This window comes from Schistocerca nitens, chromosome 5, assembly GCF_023898315.1.
Source record: "Schistocerca nitens isolate TAMUIC-IGC-003100 chromosome 5, iqSchNite1.1, whole genome shotgun sequence".
NCBI classification, from domain to species: Eukaryota; Metazoa; Arthropoda; class Insecta; order Orthoptera; family Acrididae; genus Schistocerca; species Schistocerca nitens.
The window spans coordinates 332816205-332835173 of record NC_064618.1 but is presented as its reverse complement, the minus strand read 5'-3'; positions in this window follow the sequence as shown (position 1 = coordinate 332835173).

The window sequence follows — 18969 nt, the reverse complement described above, 5'->3', positions numbered from 1 at the left end:
TGTCTGTTGAAGTACTTCTTCTGTTACCTAAGGTTTCTTCGCAGTTACGTTACTTGTACTATATTTGTTTGTCCATCTTTGATGATTGCCCATTCTGGAGATATCCTTTCCTATTCAACTTCAACTGAACTACCAACTGTGGTATTCATTATTGTCGTACCTACAGCCTTAGAGAACTTCAAAGGCACAATATCATTCCTCAATACTTCAGTATCTCATCTAGTTCCCCATTGATTCTTCCGGACGATTTTCTTAAATTTCAGTCTACTCTTCACAATTTCTAAATTTTGATCCCTGTCTGTATCTGCTCCCGGGTACGCCTTACAATCCAGTGTCTAATTTCGGAATCTCTGCTGGACTATGATGTAATCCAGCTGCTATCTTTGTGTGTCTCTTGTTCTTTTTCAACTACAACTCCCCCTCTTTTGATTTTTGAAGCGTTTCTTGGCTACTACCAACTGCAGTTTATTGCAATCTCTATTAGTCTGTCTCTTCTCTCATTCCTACTAATGAGCTCGTAATCTCATGCGTCTCTTTTATTCCTTCCCCTGCTATCCTATTCTGAATCGCATGATTATTAGTTAAGCGCTCAACGTACTCGTGAACTCTCTATCTTCATCCTCCATCTGTGACGTCGGTATGCCTACATTATTGTTGTTGGCGTTAGTTTGCTGTAGATTCTAAAAATAGTAATTCTATCAATCATTTGTTAAATTTAGCTCAGTCTCTTACCTACCTACCGATACATTATAAAAGCAATGCCATAACACCTTTCTCCATTACGACAATGCCGACATTGGAGCATATGCGTATATAGTCCACGTTTAATAGTCAGCATTCTTTGGAGCTCACTGTCTGGAGCAATTGTGACAGATTCCACCATTTGTGATGGGCATAACGTTCCTTGCACTTTGCTGATCCCAAGATAGTATCTAACACCCATCGTGGTGTGGACTTTGTGGCTAATGCAACACGAAGCCACAAATTAAAAATGTATACAAACGGTAAACAATACTTAGGCTTCAGCCTCGAATTTGACTACAGCTGGCGTGAAGAAAAGTCTGAAAGTATGGTATTGCAGTGCCTGTGTTATTCTGATTACGATTCAAAGTTCCTTTTCTAGGCGCATGCATGTTCAAAGTGACAGGCACTGCGGCGACTACAGCCGTAATGAAATACATTAAACGAATTCGGCGTTGCGAATAAGGACAACTATCATCTGTACAATGGAATGACAACAATGAAAACCTGTGCTGGACCGGGACTGGTCACCAGATTTTCCGCTTATCGCTAGCGGTCACCGTACCATTGTGCTATCCGTCCGCGACCCACGGCCAGACGCAAATTCCCAAATGTCGTCAACTATGCGTTTACGACCTGTACTCGTACATTTTCGCAACTACGAATTCATTTACTGTATTTCATTACGGGTGTAGTAGCAGCAGTGCCTTTTCCTTTGAACATGCATGGCAGTCCAAAGGAACTTTGCATCGTTATCAGAATAACACGGGCACTGCAATATCGTATTTATGTGCCGATAGCGGACACGTGACTTTCAAGTTAAAAATTTGGCCTGTACAGAAACATACATAATGGATTTACGAATACAGGTTGTAGACGTATGTTTGACGATATATGGAAGTTTGTGTCTGGCCGTGGGCCGTGGGCGGTAGCCAAATGGTAAGGCGACCGCTCGCGAAAAGCGGAAAATCCGGGTTCGAGTCCCGGTCCGGCACAGATTTTCACTGTCGTCATTCCATTCTACAGCTGATGGTTGTCCTTATTCGCAGTTGCGAATTCATTAAATGTAACACTCTGAAATAATAAAATGGCATGTTACAAAGTTAAAGTGACAGTCGTCGTACACGCTTCTGGGCACGACGAATGAGCTGTTGTGTGAATGTCCTACACTCCTCAATGGTAGCGCGGCGTTCTCCAAGACCGATTGGGGTTGTGATGGGAAAGGATATCGTCAAGATGTTTGCATGGTAGGGTAATTATGGTGTACGAGTACGTGCGGACAGTGTTTGCGCAGCAATCGCCGACATAGTGTCACTAAGGCTGAATAAGGGGAACCAGCATGCATTCGCCGAAGTAGATAGAAAACCGCCTTAAAATCCATTCACAGGCTGGCTGGCACAGCGGACTTGTACATTAATCCGCCGGGCGGATCCGTGCCGGGGACCGGCACGCCTTCCCGCTGCGGAGGCAGCATGTTCAAAAATGGTTCAAATGGCTCTGAGCACTATGGGACTCAACATCTTTGGTCATAAGTCCCCTAGAACTTAGAACTACTTAAACCTAACTAACCTAAAGACATCACACACACCCATGCCCGAGGCAGGATTCGAACCTGCGACCGTAGCAGTCCCGCGGTTCCGGACTGCAGCGCCAGAACCGCTAGACCACCGCGGCCGGCTAGCAGCATGTTAGACCACGCGGCTAGGCGAGAGGGCTCGATTTCCCCTGTTGGTCCCATATTTATTGGCGTGACTGAGTTCTGTTCCGTAGCACTGAATTTCGCAGTACAGGATATTTTGAGGAACGAATTTCTGGAAATGCTCGTCTGGAGCACGGCGCCGTATGGTAAATGTAAGCATACTAATTTCATTAGCGCGTATGACTGGCGTTGTCGGAGTTAGAACCGTAGAGTCTGTCTTGTCTGAGGCCGGCGTAAAGGCGTCAGGCGCACCGTCAAAGACATCGAAGTAGTTATAGCACAGTTAGTTAGCAGGAGAAACCAAACGACATGGCGTGTGTTTTCTGCAGAATGTATCTCACGTTGCATTGGAAGAACTACCGCTCGTAACATGTATGAAAGTAGAATCATAACTTCGACAGCGTGCGTGTAGGAGCTAGAAATCATAGTGAGTGATATATGAAAATAAATTACAAAGTTGTCGTGAAACTTGACTAGAACTTGTTCATTACTTTTTCACTCAGTAAGAGCAATTAAAGGAAAAAGATTAAGGTTGCATGTCCCGTCAACATCGAGGTCATTCAGCGATAGTATGTAATGATAATTATAGTTTTAATAGTGGCCGTACTAGTTACGGCAAATGAGTATCATTATTAAGAGACGAATACCACCAACGGGTATGAGCTCTACTATAATTAAACACTCCGACTGCAAAAAATTAATTAAGTTGTGGTAATAATTTACCATTAGGGAGATTCCATAGTGAATCGTGGACTCACAAGACAGGAAAGAAGACATGGGTGGTGGACAATAGGGAAAATTAGGTTGACTCATAAAGTAAGAATTGCAGAAGTTCTCCAAAGAATCGGCGAAGAGATGTATGTATAGGAAGTGTTCAGAATAGGAAGGGACATGTATTAAGACATCAAGGAAAGACGTCCATTGTACTTGTGGGAGCTGTAGAAGCTGTCAACAGTAGGGGAAGACAGAGAACGAGATACAGCCTACAAATAATTGAAGGCGTTGAGTGCAAGTGCTGCTGCGAGGTGGAGAGGTTGTCACAGGACAGGAATTCAGGAGGGCCTCGTCTGACCAGTTAGAAGACTTATGATGCACGGAAAACAGTATTTAATATCAATGAAATGTGTTTTTTTTATAGAAGCAGTGAGTAACCGAGAAATGTACGACCCCCGGTGTGAGAACTGGTAGAAGTTCGTGATCCATTTCAAACGTTTTGTAGCAACGATCAGTTTTATTCATCTCTATCTTTATCATTTATTTTGTTATGCTGTGTACATGAATGTATGTATTCAGAATCATGTCCTGAATACATACAGCGTTTATAGATAAAATTTACATCAATGAATGATTTGCAACGCTATCTGACCGCTTTTCACAAAAGGAAGGAACATATTTAGAAATGTTTACTGCTTACACCTGCGCAATGGTATGAAAAATAGACATTAATGTATATTTTAATAAATTCTGTGTCCACACTCACTTTCAACAAGTTCGTAGACTGACTTTTATGAACGTGTTGATGCCCTACCCTGCAGACGAGTTACATGCAATGAGCATACATGGTTAGTCTCTAAACCTACCATTTCGTAATTACAGAGCTAAAATATATAAAGACGCGTAACAGTCACGTAGAATGTAAAGCGATATGCAGCCAGCCCCTACAACAAGGGTGTATTGCGTCACTTGCAAGGATTTCCCCTAGTAGTACATCTGTCAAACAGACAGAAGCTTTAGCACCAGGTTTAAAGAACACCTTAGGGTTTGTAGCTCGAAATCTGCCTTAAGTACCCACCTTGATGAGCAGAGGTATTCTGTCATCCATCTCACTAGTAACAAGAATTTTGTATCGAGAAAACAAGGGCAACACTTTTAGGCATTCTCGAAGAGGTAGAGATTATGAGAGCGATTAGTCGTTTTCCACCCCAACCTCTGAATGGACAAACAGAGTTCTGACATCGTAGCATTTTGGCAAATTTCGACTGCCTAAGTTAACTGGACGTACTACTCTGTACTTTCGTTACGCAGTCCCCTTTGTTGAGCCTCGGACTTTCTATTTTCCTCACCTCACCTCCCATGCATCCGCCTTATTGTCTTAGGTTTTCCACGTCTTCCTTAAAAGCATGTTTTTAAGGTTTTTGTAAATTTCCTCAAATTTTACGGACTGTAACTAAGTACCAAATTTCGCTACGGCACTGGAGTCTTTCATCTGGCAAAATAAAGAATTTTATACCGTCTTTAGGAAACATAATTTTTAGAATTTCAATGTACTCAGAAATTTATTTAAAGTTCTAAGTCTTGTTCAGTGGATTCTGCCAGAACATCTGTTTCGTTGCCCTAGCATATATCCACGTGTTATTCCACTTTTACGCTCTACTTTTAATATAACGTAGGGGCGTTATTAACGAAAAATGTCAACTGTCCCTGTTATATTAACATTCTACAGACGGTTAAAAAGTTCCTATACCTACTATCCCAATAATCCCCAAAAGACCACCAATCATACTGTCGAGCCCCCGCTCGATCGCGGATGCGCTAGGTGCCCGCAAGCAAGTTGTCGTGAGTACGACAGAGCACGATGCCGCGTCCCCTGTACGCTGTTCCATGGACAATGGAGAAGCAATAAGTGCATTTCTCCGGTTCTGCTTTACTGACGATTTTGTCTAGGTAGAACATCCCTCCACTGTGTGGTAACCATTCCTGGTTTTTCATTCTGACCCAAAGCACGTCTTAACCGTATTCATTTGTTTTCTTCTGACCAATAGATAACGATGATACGATTTCTTTTGGACCCATCAACCACCTTGGAATTTGGCAGTTTTTAATCCATGACGTACCGTCTTTTAGCGGTGTTTTGTAATTGACAGACTACGAATGTTGGAACAAAAGATTCCGAGTTTTTCCACTCTAATGTTTTAATCATGTCAGTAATACCATTTTATATTCTCATGTAACAGTTTTTAATATTTTTAAAATTTTAAAATAGCTTCCCGTGCCAATTTCCCAGGGTTGTTATTTTTTCTGGATTTATTGTTATACTGGTGTCACCGGAAGATGTGGCTTTGACTCCACGAAACCGGTAATGATACAGTAATAAAGGACCAAAATAAAGCTGAATAGATTATTAATACCCAAGACCTTTTCAGTAGGCTTGTAATTCATAATACGTGAAAGGAAACTAGTGTTGAAAGCTGTAACTGCGACAAGTAACTTCGAATGTATTTCACAATTACTTATCTATATCGTAAATATACAGTTGGACTAATGTCTCCAGTATTAGTTTGTAATTCTTTATACAGCAATGTTACAATGTTTGGTTGTATTCACGTATATAAATGGATGGGGGAAAACTATTGGAGAAAATTAATTTCCCAAGAGTAAGTCGTAACATACTCTTATGTACAAGACAGCCATTACATTGGTGGTCGAGCTTCATTTTCAAACTTCATTTGCAAACATTTTCAGGAGTGTAATATACAAGGCGGGCAAAATGGAACCGGCGCAGAAAATTTTTCATGCAATATATGACAGGCAACCAAACACACATCATGCACACCTGGGGCAGATAACGGATGTTACCCATCTTGTGGTGCATGAAATATGTTCGAAACCAGTTTTATTTTTCTCTCAAAGTAGCTACATCTTCACAGTTCCACTTGGGTAACAAAAGTCATGGGATATCTTCTAACATCTTGTCGAAACTTCTTTTGCACAGCATAGTACAGGAATTCGATGCGGCATGGACGCAACAAGTCGTCGGAAATCCCTGCAGAAATGTTGAGCCATGCTGCCTCTATAGCCGTCCACAATCAAGAAAGTGTCGCCGGTGCAGACTTTTGTGCACCAACTCACCTCTCGATTATATCCCATAAATGTTCGGTGGGATTCATTCCAGGCGATATGGGGGCCAAATCATTCGCTCGAACTGTCCAGAATTTTCTTCAGACCAATCACGAATAATTTTAGGCGTTTGACATGGCGTATTGACATCCCTAAACATTCCATTGGTGTTTGGGAACAAGTAGTCAACGAAATGCTGCAAGCAGTCTCCAAGTAGCCGAACATAACCATGTCCACTTCATGATCGATTCAGTTGGACCAGAGAACCCGTGTCGTTCCATGAGAACATAGCTCATACCATTATGAACCACCACCACCTTGCCGGCCAGTGTGGCCCAGCGATTCTAGGTGCTTCAGTCGCAGGTTCGAATCCTGTCTCGGGCATGGATGTGTGTGATGTCCTTAGGTTAGTTAGGTTTAAGTAGTTCTAAGTTCTACGGGACTGATGACCACAGATGTTAAGTCCCATAGTACTCAGAGCCATTTTTGAACCACCACCTTACACCGTGCTTTGTTGACAACTTTGGTCGATGGTTTCGTAAGGTCTGCACGACACTCGAACACTACCACCAGCTTATACCAATTTATATCGTTACTCATGTGACCAGGCATCAGTTTTCCAGGCGTCTAGCGTCACGCCGATATGGTGACGAGGACAGGAGAGTCGCTGCAGGCAATGTCGAGCTGTTAGCAGAGGCACTCGCGTCGCTCGTCTGCTGCCACAGCCCATTAACGCCAAATTTCGCCTCATTGTCCTAATACGTAGAAACTTTCATCGCATGTGTCACATTCATGTCTGCTGTTATTGGACGCACTGTTGCTTATCTGTTAGCACTGACAATTGTATGCAAACGTCGCTGCACTCGGTCGTTAAGTGAAGGGCGTCGGCCATTCAGTTGCTCGTTACGAGAGGTATTGCATAAAATTTGGTATTCCCGGCACAGTCTTGATACTGTCGATCTCGGAATAGTAAATTCCCTAACGATTTCCGAAGTGTCATATCCCATGTGTCTAGCTCCAACTACCATTTCGTGTTCAGAGTCTGTTAATTCCCATCATGCAGCCGTAATCACATCGGAAATGTTTTCACCTGAACCACCAGAATACAAATAATAGCCCTGCCAACGCACTTCCCTTTTATATCTTGTGGAACCGCCATCTGTATACTTGTATTCCATTTCAGCTTAATGTATTATGCTTATGTCGACGGCATTTTGAACAACAAAGCACCATTATATTCTCTGTCTTGTAATTCCATTATACGATTTTATATAGTTAACAAACAGAATATTACCATATCAAACATGATATAGCATATGTATGATAAAAACGTGTGTGTTATGTATATAAATCACAGGTAAAATTTTACATGATACTGAATAAAAGAAACCTTCGATGTTCAAAATGCAATAGAAGAGTATATATTAATGGTGAAGATGTAACCGACAATTGTCAACTGAAAATGTATTCAATTGCGAAACATATCTTAAGGTGAGTTGTGTCAAAAATAAGGTGTCTGTTGGTGAATTTTTCACTTTTCTTTAAACGGACTGCGAAGCTGACATGTCAGCATAGCGTACCTTTCCACAGTATGTGCCGATCACCAGAAACAGTTTAAAATAGTTTTCGGGACGAATGATTGTGAAGAGAGCAAAGTGAAGTGGTTGGCAGCGTTTTGCCGAACCCAACGTCGACAGTGAAAAGCGAGCAATTATCGGACTGCAGTGCAGTTGCCATTCCCAGAGCAGGACCGGCGCTCAGACAGCAATTACGGTCTTTGCCGCCGCGAGCCGCCCGCGCAGAAGCAATGAGCATTATTAACACATGACCTCGTTCCGCCTGTTCACCTGTCACATCTGTCGGCACGGCCGACAGGGCCTCTGCTGTGTCAGCGATTCTGCTCTCCGAGCGTTCGTCGTTACTGTCTTGACAGGCGACTAAGATCAAAGACTGGAATATTCGTCATGGAAACTACCAGAATTCTCCAGTGGAAATTTCAAAGGCACTTTGTACTTTTAGTAAAGTTGTATGATTTCTCAGTTACTAATAACAAATACGTGTTACTAAAGCTCTATGACTGCAGTAATTCTATGATAAGCGTGCGTCGTAACACTGCATTGTTATCTGAACCATTAAAGTTTACATTTTACCTAGTCATACCAGGTCTGAAAGGTTCTTCCTCTTAAAAATGAAGTTGTTACCATCTAAACTGGTTTTGAACATCTTCGTCTATCATGTAACCAATAGATAATGTTTCCGCAATACAACCAGTGAGTAAATTACGACGACTGCGCCACTTTAAAAAAAAATTCAGGCGATAAAATTGGAGACTGAGATCTGCAACGAAAGTTATCTTGCGCAATCTCTATCTTAGGATCGACCACATGTGCACCTGTTTTTGTTGCAGGTGATCAGCTGTCAGGCAGTTTCAGTGACAAAATTTTGTCATATATATACATACATATATATATATAAATCAAGCTATTTTGGATCTAGCTTTAAATAACAGATGTGCTATCGTTGAATGTAGTGGATGTGGTGAAACAACATTAATGATCGATAATTATATTTTAGAACCAGGATGTTTAAACTGGGATAAAATTAATCATCTATACATCCATTCAAAAAGTGTAGATCAATCAAAGTATAAAAAATTTATTACAAAAGTAAAAGATTTGAAAATAAGTTAGTTGCTGAAATAGTTACATTTATTGGTAACAATGATGAAATTATACCATTAGATGAATGTAAAGATAATTCATTTGCAGTATTTAATGATTTTATACTGGAAAATCAAGATATTGTTTGAGAATGTCTTATCGGAGGTAGATATAAAGGAATCAGTTCTTTTTATTTAGCTTAGACATATTCAAAGATACCAAAACAACTAATCAGAGATAAATTAAATTTTTTAAATATTTTTAAACAAGATGGCACAATCTACATCACATTTGTCATGAATTTGTTGATGACGATTTAAAATATAATGAATTCAGAATTATGCGCCATAATTGTTGGAATGTGATTTTGGATTTATAACTATAGACATGACACATAAATCAAATGATGGTAAATACAGGAGTAGAATAAAAGATTTCCTAATTGGCCCCACAGTTTAAGATTTTTTTTTATAGTTTTAACTTTAGTGCTACAATCAACAATCAAATAACATGCTATTTTTGCAATAAAATACTTCTATGAGAAAGCTTTACCTTTGTAATGCATATTAAACACTAAAGACACATCTATTGTTCTTTCTTTATCAGCTTCATTAAATATATGTACAATTGCACCTTTGAAATCAATCTTCATTACTTTATGTAGTTTACTGATAAAATAATTTTCTCGACATTTAGGACTGTTGTATTGTTTGATTATATCAGAATAACAATAGTTACAATGGCTACCATTGCTACACCACTTATTACTATTTGGACAACAATCTGCTTGATTATATTCATTTAGATCTGGTATATCAGTAACATCAGCTCTTTGGATTTGTGGAAATATTTCATGAGTGGTATCAATATCAGTTTTCAATTCATCATTCACATCATGTAGAACATAATTGTTTTTCTTCGAATAATATCTATTTGTTTGATCTTGATTTACGTACAACCTACAAATCGCTCTCAATCTTCCTAATTGCATCAGAAATTCTGTTATACTGTTTAAGACACTACATTTAGTACATTTCCTTACTGTGTTGACTAGATCATTATCCATTTATTATACAGAAATAGTTAGAAATTTACTGTCCATTTTTTGTTATCTATCAATTACATTAAAATATTTTTTTAAATATGAGAGTGTCTCATTTGAAAAGCTAATTTTTACCTTGAAAATTATGTAAATTCTAAAATATATGAGAAATGTTTCAAAAATTAGCATTTTTGTAGCTCAAAATTGTCATTATTATGCATTGCGCCAGGACTTACATTAATATACTACTACTCATGGTAATGACAGCACTATGGATTCAACTTCTTTTGCACTCTCTTGTAAAAAAGTACGACCAGAGTGCAACTCCAGGTTGAATCTGCTCTGGTCAGAGTTGTACAGAGTTTGAGCCCCCAAAACGATGTGCCTCTGAACTCATACTATAAAATGTAAAATGACCTCGTCAAGGTCATTTTTATGGTTTGTGTAGTGTCTAGTATTTAAATCGGTTAAATTCAGAGATACAGATAAGTGAGCCTTCTTAAAAACCAATAGTAAATAGGGGCTTGACCTAAAATTATGTAACTTTGCTTCCCCATTCATTTGCAAAACCCTCTTGTGAAGGTGAGTATCATGGATAACCAGTCGATGATCCAGAGCCTCCAGTACTTTTTGTAAAATGGAGCATTTGATTACCTTCATCTTATTACTTTTTGAGCCACCATGAAGAACATTCTTTTCACAGTGATACAGCATTTTCAGTGACATAACCTTACAATATTTGTGACACATGGATGAGAGGGATCTTTTTCCCTTCTTTTCGTTTTTCCAAGATTCAACAGCAGATTTCTTATATTCTAAATTTAATTCACTTTCTGAAGAAAGGACATTGACTAGGATGAAGGGCTCCTCATGTGTTTCACAATCACATACACAATCATTATCGTAGCTAATTGTCTTGTTATAACAGTCGCATGTCCATCCATGCTGTCACAAATCAGTGCTACTATGATGTCATTCAGTTCCACTTCCTGCGAACTGAAAGAAATCTCAGGACATTCCATACTGCTGAAATGATGATATAGTATTCGGCGAATATTAGGTAGGTTAAAGTTTGGCATCTTGAGTGGTAATCCAAAACGTGTTCCTTGACAGAGAGATCTCGCAAAGTGTAGCGAGGTCTAGATATCATGTGGAATGTACAGTTGCTTACTGCACTGGAGTGGCAAAGAAACTGGTATAGCCATGTGTATTCAAATACAGAGATTTGTAAACAGGTAGAATACGGCGCTGCAGTCGGAAAAGCCTATATAAGACAACACGCATGTAAGCATTGTGCATGATCACCTGCATCCATTCATGTGCATTCTGCATTCCGACGGATATGGTCAACTTCATCGGGGCAATGTGACACCCCACAAGTCCAGAAATGCTGCAGAGTGGCTCCAGGAACATTCTTTTGAGTACGAACACTGATCATCAAACTCCTCAGACATGAACATTATTGGTCACATCTGGGATGCCTTGCAATGTGATGTTCAGAATGGATATCCACATCTTCGTACTCTTATGGATTTATGGACAGCCCCAGACCATTCATGGTGTCAATTTCCTCCAGTACTACTTCAGACATTAGTCATGTCCAATCCACGTCGTGATGCGGCACTTCTGCGTGCTTACGGGGGCTGTACACAATTTTCGGCCCATGTACCACTGTCTTTGGCTCGTCAGTGTAGTAGCAAGCGGCAGACGAGGCTGCTGCAGAGCTGTCGGCGCCATTGAGATGGCACCAGCATGTGCAGCTCTCGGCTGTGTTGTCGCCAGTAGGGGAGAGAGGATAGCATAACCCCAAACGTGCGGGTTGTTGCCCCTTCAAGGGCCGTGTGCGGATTGCCTACCCTTAAGGGGCAGTGATGTCAGCTGATGACGCGAATACTGTTATCCAGGATGGTGGCTTTTGACGGCAATTTCGAATTTTGGAGGGAAAGTGCCATGCCCCCCTGCCGGGAATTTCGAATTTTGGGGGGAAGATAGGTCAATTGGGCTACCTCTACTAACCAAAGAAAATGGCGGGAAAAGTTGGATCTTTTGGAGTGATATTGCGAAATTTTTATCCAAGCAGGATCTTCATCATCATCGCAATACCAGTCACCTACAACAAAGTCCTTGTGATGAGGGTGCTTCACCCAGCCTGCCATGATACGTGCAATAGACTTTTATGTAGGATAATTTTGTCAGAAAATTCGAGCGTAAAAGTGTGTAAACGTACATTTACGCCCGTCAACATGTATTTAGGTGCATTTACGTTCATTTACATGCATAAATGGGTGTGACGTTTCTATGTAGGATCATTTTGTCTAGAGAAATAACACAAACACAAATTTGAGAGTAAGAATATATTTGTTTATTCACAATCTACAGTTATACATGACATTATCATCAACTTCAAAAAAATGACTTGCTTCTTTTTTAATCGAGCAACAACAGTACAGTATTTGGAAAATAGCTGATTCTTATATCTCTCAAAATCTGCGAGTATATCTCGCAATGTTATCGGCGCATTGCAATAGTCTGGTATTCCATCAGTAAATTTGAGTTCAACCTTTCCCACACCAATTCGGCGAATAGCACAACATTTCGGCACTGCACTTACACAGGTACCAAAACAATGATTTATATCTTCTATGTGACTGCTGCATGTGTGAAGCCATGTAATGATATCACTGTATACTGCTTGAACATATGGGAGCCATCTATTTAGTCTCTCCATCGTCGTAGTTATCGCCGAGACTACATTCAAAAAGTTATTAACAGTCGAGAGCTGCATGTAAACATCCTGAACCTCAGCACTTCTAACTCTTAGTGTAGCATCGTCATACTTTGATAATATACTTACTGTTAGACCGCCGCAGTAGATGTCCAGGTAGGAGTGGGACGGAACATATTCTGTAGTCATATGCTTCTTGATGTATATTTTTGGGCGACAGTGTTCATCCAACTCGTAGTCTGAAAACCGCACTTTAATATTTTTCGGCACATTTTCGAGCACACCGTCCTGTGAAACTTCAATTCCTACATGAAGACGTTATGAACCACTAACCGTTAACACATTGCATGAGGGGAATAGTAAAGGTGGTGGTGCACTGGAGGTTGGTATCTTCTCATCCACAACATCCGCACCAGTGCGGTTAGCCATCTGTTCTTGCACAGACGCAGGAATGTCTCCTGTGCGTTGCTTAATGGAAGGTGGGTACAATGGAGGCCACTACGATGTAGGATCCTGTAGCACAGCTTCTCAGCATGCTGGATCGGAGGCAGTTGTCTCTTGTGGGGCGGAATTTTGACAGATGTTTCCATGCATTGTGTGAAGTATTTATTCGCAGGTCCTGTTCAACCATTAATGCTCGATTACATTCCTCAGCTGAAGGAGTGCATGTAATACAGCTATTAAAACACTCCCTGCTCGTTTCACACCAACAACTGATACCTCAGCCTCTTGTGGTGGTAACAGGACACTAATTCTGTAGGTAGATAATAAATGTAAACAAATTCCAAGAAATATAAACAAATTTTAAACAAATTTATTCTAATCTAAAGAAATTTAAACAAATAATATTCGAATTAAATGACATCATGAGCAGCCTCTAGTGAGGGCAACACATTTTCGAGCACACCGTCTTGTGAAACTTCAGTTCCTACATGAAGATGTTATGAACCAGTAACTGTTAACACATAGCATGAGGACAGTAGTAAAGGTGGCGGTGCACTGGAGGTTAGTATCTTTTCATCCAGTTTGGGTGACGGTCTACTCTCTCCCCTACTGTCGCCAACTAGCGGTGTAGCCTTGGACCCTATGAGATACTAGCTCGCCAACCTTGGTAGACCGCAGGCCATAAACTGCAACGTATATTGGTTGCAGCTAGCGACAAGCGGTGCCAGCAGGGATGTCCCTGGAGGTAGGAACAGGTGTGTTACAGCTGCAGGAGTAAGCTCTTGGAGCAAAATTCGAAATTCCAGCCCATTTTTCAAGAGGATAACGTGCAAGGACCCCATGCCTATCACACTTGATGGTGGTACTGCCTCTAATAGTATAAATAAAGACTGAAAATAAAGACTTATGTTCAACACAGTCCGAGTCCTTTTCCTGCCAGTTCCTAGGAAGAGGTGGCAGTAAGGTGACTTAGGTTAGTGGAGGTAGCCCTAGTGCCCTTTTTCCCGCCATTTTCTTTGCTTAGTAGAGGTAGCCCAATTGACCTATATTCCCTCCAAAATTCGAAATTCCCGCCGAAAGCCGCCATCATGGATAACGGTAGTCACGTCATCAGCTGACGACACTGCCCATTAAGGTTAGGCAACCCGCACACTGCACCCGAAGGGGTGGTAACCCGCATGCTTGGGCGACGCTCTCCTCCCTCCCCTGCTGTCGCCAACTAGCGTTGTAGCCTTGGAACCTATGAGATGCTAGTTGGCCAACCTTGGTAGACTGCAAGCCGCAGATTGCAGCGTCTCTTGGCTGCAGCTAGCGACAAGCTGTGTCGGCAGGGCCGCAACCTGGAGGTAGTTAGAGGTGTGTTACAGCTTGTAATCCATTTCTTATTTTCAAATAATAGTCTTCAAAAATAGCTATTAATGTATGCCACAAGTTATGAAATCACCGTTGGCATTTCTTGAAGAACTTGTCACAGCGACTGTTTTCGGCGGGTAGCGCGCCAAGCAATACATATCCGACGCATCGTTCCAACAGACCAGCGTTTCCTGACGGTACGTACGCTGTTTGACTGTTTATAAGATCTTCTCTTCGAGAGCCTACGGGGCGCACCAAGAAGAGATTTGCACAATACAGTCACCAGCGTCTGCAGGTGGCAAATTACTTACGCCTCTTTCCAAGTTTTAAAAGGAACTAATGGAGAGTATGGACCGGCAATTCGAGAATCTTTTCATGAAGCCCCGAAAGTACTTGTAGCGACATCGAAATCTGGCAAGGAAACATTTGACCAATTCAAACGATATTTCAGAGACGCTGTTTTTCCAAGTGCTGGAGAAAATTCATTAATTATGTATGCATGGTGTAAAAATACCTTTACGTTGTAAGCATTTCTTTACTGTTTATTATTACTGCAGCGACTTCGTATCATAATAATGAATTACTCATCATTAGCAATTCAAAAAATACACGTACGTAAAACGATAAATTAAGAAACGAAAAAAATCCATTTACAACATAATATATCAGTTTAAAACACACACCAAAACAAGTAAAACAGATAATTATGATGATAATGGACGTTTAGAAATTTTAATTAGGTATCTTTCACATAATCCGACAGAAAACAGCGTCTTACTTATGTTCCAGAAATGTTATTACGGAAGCACATGGATGTAGGCTGCGTGAAGGCTTTAATTTGTGTTGTGAGAAAACATTACATTTTGAAAAATTCATTAACGGTGATGGGGTGGTTTCCAAATTTTCAAATTTTTTCAAACTTTGGTTATACAGTTTTCAAGAACGTTAGTTACATTTCAACATTTATATGAAAGACATTTCTTATATTTCATGGTTTTGAAGGTATTCCTTCTAAATGTAATACATCAAATTACATTTCGGGTTGTATTTAACCCGTGAAAATTGAAATTGGGTACAAACAAACAAAGATGTACTGCATTAATTTGCCCCTTCTATACACCCGCCGAGTTTCATCAAGATCGTTCACTGATACTTGGGAATGTTCCCTTGTGACCAGCTACTCCCAAACACAGTTCTTGCTGATTTATCTGACAAAACCGTATTTGGCCTATAATTATTGAGGTTATATACTCAGCTGTACATCGTAAAGCGTCACAGTACACAAGTAGGCCTACATCCGTATTTAAAACTCCCACAACCCTCGCATTTTATTTATTATTTATTTATTTTTTTTATTTTTCTTTTTTTTTTTTTTTTTGTCTTGGGGAACGCTGTGTACCAGGAATATTTTCATTCATAGTTCTCTATAGGCAAATTCCTTTCGTTAAATTACGAAATTCCTTAAACTGAGGATGAATATTGAATGGAGTTACGGAACACGAGAGTTCTAAATGTTCAGGCAAAAACTCACGGCGAGGTGCAGCGATCTTCTTGCGGCGCCTGTGTTTAAGCCTATTGCGAATTTCTGACACTCTCGCATCAGTATCGTCAATTGACACTTGAGAATTTTTCCTTGTTCGTCTGCTTGGCTGCCATGAAGCTCTCTGTTCAATGGCATATATCGACAGGTCCCGAGCCAATACTCTTGCTGTACCGAATCCAAAGATTTTGGAATGGAAAAACCTAATTTACCTGTTTACGGCATGCGGAGATCGGTCTAGCATTCTCGGTGTTTTAGTAATGTGTTTTAGTTTGCAAGGAAGAGGTCGTTGTGTACCGGGTAGGTTATAAGGGTCAAATGGTTCAAATGGCTCTGAGCACTATGGGACTTAACTTCTTAGGTCATCAGTCCCCTAGAACTTAGAACTACTTAAACCTAACTAACCTAAGGACACCACACACATCCATGCCCGAGGCAGGATTCAAACCTGCGGCCGTAACGGTAGCGCGGTTCCATACTGTAGTGCCTAGAGCAGCTCAGCCACCCCAGCCGGCAGGTTGTAATGTTTGACTGGGAATATCATGTAACATACTCGTACAGATTAAAGTTACAGATACAGCGTGGTAGGTCTCAGACCATTCCTAATCTCTTTCATTTGTAGATTATGGTGACAGGACTAGCATAATCGCATCTGACGAAAGAAATAAGGAGGGTGTAAGAATTAGAACAAATTCTACTAGGCCTTAATTTCGGAATGAAATTACTGAAAATTTATGTCTAGAGCAAGGAACTGAATGAAAATGTATCATGGTTTGTTGGAAAAACAGAAACCGAAGTATTTGAAATGTATGTTACCGAGGCATACTAAAAATTGTCATAACATTCTACACAGAATCGGCCAGGAGAGGAAGATATGGAAAATAACGCCTAGAAAAATGAAGAGGATGACGGGGAATGTGTTCAGACACCAAGGATACCTTGGCTCAAATGGCTCTGAGCACTATGGGACTCAACTTCTGAGGTCATTAGTCCCCTAGAACTTAGAACTAGTTAAACCTAACTAACCTAAGGACATCACAAACATCCATGCCCGAGGCAGGATTCGAACCTGCGACCGTAGCGGTCGTGCGGTTCCAGACTGCAGCGCCTTTAACCGCACGGCCACTTCGGCCGGCTAGGATACCTTCCATAGTACTAGAGAGAACGGTAGATGGCAGAAACTACAGTCTAAGACAGATTGAAATATGCAGGGTGAACATTAATAAGACCGACAAACGGCAGGGACGTGACTGGTAATGGAGGGAAAGACGTCCCATGGTCATGTGTCCGGAAATTGGCGGTGTGCGCGCAACAGCAGATCGTCCCGGAATACAGTACATCATATCCACAACACAACACGTGGCCTATATGGGATTTCAGGTGGTTGGGATAGCAGCAGTTTTTATGAAGTATACACATAATCTGCATTGGCTTACACCTTGTCTGGAACTCAACATGCCGCAGAACTCTGGGCTCCAAACCTGGTAAAGGCACAGTCCGCCACCTCCCAGCACGTCCATGTGCCTAATAGGACCCATGATCACACAAACTTCCAAAAATGGTTTGAAACGTCGAGTGATGTTTTTGGTATCCGTGAGAGAACTTGTTTTGGTTTAGCCGTTCTGCCTCTCTACCGTCTCCATCTGCTTGGCCGTGCAAAAGCACCATCTCAGCTTGTTCCCGGCACGAATACCGGACATTCTGCTGTTTGCAGTACGCTGAATCAATCACACAGCCTGCAGCACACAAGGAACACGTGGCACGTTTTGAGAGGAACTGTCGTTCGTCAGCGCCATCTAACGTGGCAACGATGTATTTCCGAACACATATTCACATGACTTCCTTTCCTCCACTTCCAGTCAGGAATCCGTTCCTGCAGTTTGTCAGTTTTATTAATTTTCATCTCACATACAGCAACTGTCATTGGAGATAAGTGCTATTGTGAGACGAAGAGGCTGCAACAAGCGAGAAACATATGTTGGGCTGCATCAAAGGTGAGGAGACGTATGTAAATTTCCTGTGTTTTGAGGTGTTCATCTAGTTAAGATATCTTCAATAAATTACAGTTTAGATAACCTAGTTCACCTGCAGAAACGAAAGATTTAATCTTCTTTTCCACATCTTTAGCAACATACATCATATTTTTTCTTAGTTACCCAGCAGGGTGGCGTAACAGTTGAGACACTAGATTCGCTTTCGGGAGCAGTAACATTCAAATCCCTGTCAGTCTATCCGAGTCGAATTTTTCTATGGCTTTCCTGAATGAAGTCTAATTCAAGAATGGTCCTTTTGAAAAGGTACGGTCTACAGCCGATCCGTTACTGTTCTCTACTTCCAATAACAAGTTCTTCGACGAAATGTACAACCATAATTTTGTCATAAACGAATTACGTATAAGGGTTGTGCTACTGATATTCTTATTGAACGACAAAATTTTGTGAGAGTTTTAGTGAATTCTGGTCATAAATACATTACTATACAATAGAAACTTTATCTAACTTCTTAAGAATATTCCAGTTAATATCGATCTTTCTGTTATCTTTCTCTTTGCTTTAACTGAGTGTCGCAGAAATCATTTGAGATCAGTCATCTTCCATAATTCATTCGGAGCAACATACCGAATGAAGTGGTGCACTGGTACATTATGCAGAACGGCGGTTTAAAACTCTGCCCGACTAACCAGATCTGTTCTCTTTGCTGTAATATCACGTTAGTAGAGTAACGTGACCGTTATGTGGTTTATTTTATTGAAGAAACAGCGTTAAATGATGTTAGTAACGTACCATATGCCTAAATTCGAAAGCTGCTGTGGTACTTCTTTCGCAAAAATTGAAAGAATGACTATATATATCTTTCACATTACACCAGTCGTTGGGGTTGATCTGAAAGTTATGTTTTTGTTGATTAATCAAGTTTTCTAAGAACGCT